At 41.2% G+C, this 6,606-nt stretch overlaps 1 protein-coding gene across 4 annotated transcripts in view; it reads left to right on the top strand.

The window, feature by feature from the left end:
• Positions 1 to 646: 646 nt before the first annotated feature.
• ELF2 (E74 like ETS transcription factor 2) overlaps positions 647 to 6,606 on the top strand; it is a 45,134-nt gene continuing 39,174 nt past the window's right edge. The window contains exon 1 of one of the 4 annotated variants that reach the window (XM_039344386.1): positions 647 to 1,111. The gene's annotated coding sequence lies outside the window, so the exon portion shown is untranslated. Of the gene's footprint in view, positions 1,112 to 1,170; positions 1,437 to 1,726; positions 1,890 to 6,606 lie in introns of those variants that run through there. The other 3 variants (XM_039344389.1, XM_039344387.1, XM_039344388.1) reach the window with 3 other exon arrangements.

Here is a 6,606-nt window from a genome sequence, read left to right as displayed (position 1 = left end):
CAAGATCATTTTTCACAGTTACCATCTTTGCAGCATCCCCATGATCATGTGCTCAAAATTCAGATGTTTGGCAACTGATCATACTTATGACCACTGCTTTGTCCCAAGATCATGTGATTACCTTTTGCAACCTTTTGACAAGCAAAGTCAATGGGGAAGCCAGATTCACTTAACAACCGAGGTACTAACTTATCAACTGCAGTGATTCACTTAACAACTGCGGCTAGAAAAGTTGTAAAATGGGGCAAAACTCACTTAAAAATGTCTCACGACATAAATTTTGGGCTCAATTGTGATTGGAAGTCGAGGACTACTCCCATACCTCACTGAAATGTGAGAATACAGTATATGAAAGATGAACTTAGGCATATCTCTAGGCTAAAATCCCGATGACCACTAAATGTAGCAAAGATGCAGAAAAAAAATCCCTTACCACCGTCCAGTGGTCGCTCAGATTTTTGCTGCTGAGAAAGACAGCATAGAAATGTAAAAGCCTTGCCAAAAGAGCCGAAAAAGTATCGATTCTCTTTATTATTAAACTGAACCGACCTCCAGAAATGTTATTATAATACTCCTACTCCTCCTCGTGTCCTTCCTCTATAGCAACCGACGAAGATAAATTGACGGTCCTTTCACATTCAGTTCCTCAACACGCAGTACAATAAATCGGGATGTTAGCAGCCCTACTCCAGCAGTGGCAGCGGTGGCACTTCTTTATGTAACGGTGATCGCGGCTCTCGGGCGCCGGTGCCCGCTCAGCGAAAGCGCTTCAGGTGCGTGAGCATGTGCAGAAACGGGGACCGAGGCCCGGAGTCGCGTAATTCTCTCGGCAGCGAGTGGCAGGCCGGCGGGTGAATGAGGCAAGCGAAAAGGCCAGCCCCACCGCCCGCCCGCTCTGTCGCACGGGCCCAGCTCCCTCCCCAGTGTCTCCTCCCCCGCGTTGGGCGGCTGCTACTCTCGCCGCTGCTGTTCGCGAGGAGCCCTCCCTCGTCTTTCTCATCCCCGCCCGGAGCTGCGTCTCTCCCGGCGGTCGCTACCGGCTGTTTGTCTCCCGCCGCCGCTGTTCGGCCTGCTGCGAGAGGGCGACGCTTCCGTTTGACACATAAACAAGGTAAGGGGAGGGCAGACGGAGCAACTCCTTCGCGGCGTCCCGGTCCGCGCCGTCGGAGGCGACACCCGGAGCCTTTTGGCCCAGAGAGAAATGGCAGCGGCTCTCGGGGGCTGAAGCCGGCCTTGGTAGCAGCGGCAGAGAAAGGCGAGCCCTCGCTTAGCTTGGTCCCCCTTTCCGCGGGCCCGTGAATGAGAAGCGGGGAAAGATTCCGTTAGCAGGAATCCCCGCGGGGAAGAAGAGCCGATCTCGGTCTGAACCCCCGCCCCATTTCCCTCTCCGTCCGTTGGCGAGTGTGTGATCTGGGTGACCGGAGCGGCCAGACTAGGTTGGTCTCAGGCTAGGCGGTCCCACGGGGCTTGTGGAGAGGGTTATCTCAGGGAGGTGGGAGGGGGTTCCAGCTTTCCTTGCATTAATCGGTTTACATGAGTGCTGGTGTGTATGTTCGTTATGGGAGCGATTAAGGGAGAGTGACATCAACTGCCTCTGGAAAGTCTCTTCCCCCCCACCCCCACCCCCACCGTCGGTCCGTCGAACTGTAATTTTCCTTCTCAGTTAAAAGGCGATTGTGCAACTTTGTACACAAGAATGTGCAGTGAAGGAAAGACGGCGACGGGCAGGAAAATCTGATTGAGCTAGCTGAGGGTTTCACCCAGCGAAGGTTTTGCCTGACAGGTTTTTGTTTGGGGTGGAAAGGAAGCAGAGTCTTTTCGCTCCCCGGCCCTCGCCTCTAATTGGAATATTTACGAAATTTGCGAAGCATGAAGGAGAAACAGAAGAGGTGAGGAATTGTCCTTAAAGCCTCAAAGGGAAATCTGTGAAAATATCTTCTTTTCCCCTCCCCCCACCCCACCCGGTGCAGGCTTGGCTTTGTTGATCGTCTTGGAAGGGGAAGTGCAAGTGGGTAAGCGAGGCCCTCGTTGCCGGGAAATGAAGCCGCTTCGGCCGGTCTCCTTGTCAATTGGGATGACATGACTTGCCTCCTAGCTTTACCCCCCCCCCAAGCCTTTACTTTCGGTTTCTCGTATTATTTCCCGGATGAGCATTGCATACGCACGTACTGGAAAAAGCCTTGCTTAGACAGACCATCTTGGTAATTGTGACAATGCTTTCCCTCCCCCTCCCTGTTAAATTGCAAAACAACAACCTCGGAACCTTTGAATAATCTTGGCCTAGTAATATTTGCGACGTCTTATAAGACAGGCTACACAAGAAAGTTGTAACTGCATCCTGACCAATTTCTCTTTACTGCTGGCTCCCTATTACGGTGTTGTTTTTAGTCATGCTTCGGATTGTTTGGAATATGGGAAAACTGAAAGAGATGACCCCCCCCCCCGCCTTCTAGCAGCACTGGTTATAAAAACAAAACAAAAAAAGAACCAATTGCTGTTTGTTTCTGAAAAGAGGGTTTGCCTTTTACATTTATTTTTTGCATTGTTCATTTGATAACCTACCCTGTTTATAGAAGCTCAAGGCACTTGCATGAAGATCCTTCTTCATCTTATCTCAACAACAACAACCTTGTGAGGTGGTTAATTTTTATCTCTACTCAACCTATTTGACAGAGTTATTCTCATGGGAAAACATTTGAAAAGTGAGTGTTATGTTCCAAGTAAAGCTGCCTTTTGCAGTTGGCTGGTGGTGATTTTATCAATGCTGATGGTGTTCAAGTGGGGCTCCATATTTTTGGGGATTGTACCTAAGGCACCTATTACTATTTGGTTTGCTTTATTTCGCTACAGTCGTTCTATTTCTTTTTGCAGGTCTTTGTATTTTGTTATCTTCTCCAGTTCTTTCTTTTCTATTCTTCTGTCTCTGGGTAATACCATGTCCACTATCCAGACTTTTCTGTCTTTCAGAATATCGACAGTTGTTAAATCTGCGGTGTTATGTGGCAGGTGCTTGTCTGTTTGAATTATAAAGTTCCAGAGCATTTTCTATTATTATTATGGTTTGTCCAATAGTCAGCAGTTTTTAAACTAGATTTGGCATTTTTATCTACCTATCAAATCCTTCCCAAAGACCTGGGATAGGCAGATGTTGTTTGATGGTTTAGTTATCATCACAAGATAAAATACATTTGAGTAATGCTCCACATGTTTTGGGAATACAACCAAGGTGGCTATTGTTAATACTATCTTAGCTGTCTTTTGCCATAGTCCTTTACTTCTACTTGCATGTTTGTATTTTGTAATATTTCTAGTTCTTTCTCTTCTACTGTCTCCAGATTCTACCATGTTTCTCCAGTTCTCCATATGCAGGCCATATTTTCCTTCTCATTTTTAGTATTAGTGTCTCATTTTTTAACATTATTTCATTAATTTGAGTATAAATTAAGAGGTCAGTATAATTTCATATTAAACCATCCTGTCACTTCTCTTGCTTATCTCATATAACTTTTTCCCCAGGATACCTGTTTTTAGGGAAGGATTTCTTTTTATCTAGCTCATAAGTATAGCTTTGTTTTGTTTTGTAACCTAGCATATGGCATCTGTCTAGAAATTTCATTTGTGAATTTTGAATCAGAGAAGAATCTGATTCTTATGAGAAGTCATAACACTAAACTCACAATCTTAAGGAAATGAAATTCAACATAGTTTAATAGTTTTCACATTAAAAATACTGTAATATGTCTTGCTTGATATATAAATCAAACAAAGTATAAATCTGGAAGGGGACAAAGGTTTAATCTTTTTTGGTTTAATTAATATGAGTGGGTTCTGAATGTTCTTTAACTTTGAATAGATTGTACTTTAGCTTTTATTTAGTGTGCGTTAGTAGCAAACCACACATTTAGTGAGATGCAATCTATATATCATTTTGTTAGTATTACTTGTTATTAGACACAAAGAGAGTTGCTTTTATATAAATGTCCATGTAAGGTGTATAACCAGACCTTTACTTTATGACAAATGGGGTCAAATAGAATTTGAAAATGGGCACACTAATATTTGTGGTAAATAAAAATAATAATAAAAGGCTATATTTTAGCTTTGGCCTTAATAGCATAGACCAGTGGTTCTCAACCTGTGGGTCGGGACCCCATTTGGGGTCAAACAATCATTTCACGGGGGTCGCCAAACAACGCAGTCTGCCATTTTCCCCCCCTTTTCCTTAGCTGTGCTACTCCCTTTTTATTCTATTGGCTTTTGAAAGCCAATAGAATAGACTCTCTTGAATAGAGTCTAATTCTATTGGCTTTCAAAAGCCAGTAGGAATTGTCCAGGCTGTCTCTGCCCCGCTGAGCTCGCCAAAAGTCCCATTCTGCAAACGGTGCTGCACCAGTTGAGTAGTCCTTGACTTATGACCGGTTGAGTAGTCCTTGACTTACGACCGGTTGGGGGTCGCGGCATTAAAAAGGTTGAGAACCACTGGCGTAGACCTTAACAGTGCTTTGTAGAAGTAGAAGAAAAAGCTTTAAAAAGAAAACACTCAAGTAAAATATCTCCAAAATGTAATCACTATAATAGTATGAGTTACTCTTACCATCCTTTCTTCACTCTTTTAGGATAATATTCATTACATATGATAAAATGAGCTCAAATCTACAAATTATGACACAGTAAAATTACAGTTTTAATACTAAAAATGCTTCTTCCTGAATTCAACTGGACCTTAGGATAGGCATGGAGGGATTTGTACTATAAGAGGTCAGAGGACTCCCCCCCCCCATAATATAGGCTTCCCCTCTGAAAATAATTACACTATCATTTCATACGATACTATTCTTTTTTCTCTATATGCGGGTCATATTTTCCTTTCTTCTCATTTTTAGTGTCAGCTTGCTAGTTCTAAACAGAAGTTAACTTTGAAAACCCTATGCATATATTTAAGAGTCAATATTGTGGTTTGATCATTATTTGATCAGTCTTCATCTGGGATTGTCACAGTGATAAGGTATCCATTAGGATGGTCCAATTAAAGATAAATTACCTCACTTTTAATTTAGTGAAAACTGTTGAGAAATAATCAGAGTATTGATCTCCAGCAGCTCTGACTGAATCTCAGTAAACTTATCACAGAGTCCGTTTGCAGAACTATAGATAACCATAATGTTAAAAATCAAATCCTCTTTTTTTACCACAATTGCATTAATTGAATCACATCCAATTTTACTATCCTGGACGGTAAAGAATGTTACAGCAATTAAATAATCTCTTTTGGAGGATGATCCATGAGTTAACCCTGCTGCGTGCTGTTCTTCCTTGATCTCTCCACATTACCAACTGTTTAAATTAAGTTCATCACACTTCCTTTTTTGGAGGGGGGGAGGGGAAGATTTTAAGCAAAGATAAGATAGAAAAAATATTTAATGTCGTTGCAATTCTATCTGGGAGAAAGCTTCATGTTTGAATTTATTTTTTGTTTTAAAAAAGTCCTGACATAAAAAAAATGATTACTGAGTGTTTCCTTTTGCTGGCTATCTTCTTACCAGGATATTGTAATTATTGTGGGCTGCTTTGGGATAGTTAGTAATTAGGTACCACTTGGAACCTTCTCATATTTGCCACTGTCTCTCTGCTGTGCTGGCCATTAGTAATTGCTTGACTCAACTCATCCTCAAAAATATTTAAAAACCACCTGAGTCTGAATGATGCAAGGTGGACTTCCTCATTTTTCTATAGAGTGATAATTTTAATCTGATTTGGAGACAATTATGGATGCTCCTTATCTTTATATAGACATAATACATCTACTGTGCTTGACTTCCTAGACATATGACTTGATCAAAGAATTGAAAGTAATATACAGATTGAGTGCAACATTTTTTTTCAGTTCCTAATGGAGGAATGGGTTTTAATTTTGGATAATTTGTATTTTTTCTAATGGATCACTACAGATGCTGAATCATGTTTTGTATCTTTTGGAGGCCTGAAACTAAGTTATCATTACAGTAATGTACTGACATCTCTGTATTTATGTGATTGATTTAGAACAGCAGTCAGATTTTAAGTACTGTATGGTTAGGCAAATGAGATGGCTTTCAATATGAGTAAGACAGATATGAAACTAGTACTTTCTAGGAGCGGTATATTTTTTGTGATTGATTGGAGTTTAAATTCCCAGTGGCTTACAGTCTCATTTACAAAACGTTTGAGCCATTTCTCCTGCTTGCTGGAGTTAGTTATTATTAAGCTGAATTTGAATTCTGGTGATTGAATGGGCAAATGCTTACTCTCTTGACTTGTCTTTAATAATAAATGATTGTTTTTAAAGGACATTCTAGCAATCTCTTTGACTCTGTTCATATTATCCTTGGTCTCTCCCTCTTTCTACTTTTCTCAGCCTTCAAGCATATATTTTTTCTGCTCTATCATCTATCTAAAGAATGTGACTTTCTGCTGATTGTTCACTGCCTTAAGAAAGCAATTACTCTTTATTTGGTCTGGGATTGAATGTTTCCTTTTGTAGTCTGCATTACTCGCAGCAATCAAATATGTGCACACCTATAATTTTCAGTGCAGTTTTCACAGGCATATATTATTAATGGAAGCACT

This window comes from Crotalus tigris, unplaced genomic scaffold (assembly GCF_016545835.1).
Source record: "Crotalus tigris isolate CLP2741 ecotype Arizona unplaced genomic scaffold, ASM1654583v1 scf7180000017903.3850313, whole genome shotgun sequence".
NCBI lineage: Eukaryota > Metazoa > Chordata > Lepidosauria > Squamata > Viperidae > Crotalus > Crotalus tigris.
This window is presented reverse-complemented; position numbering and strand designations above follow the sequence as displayed.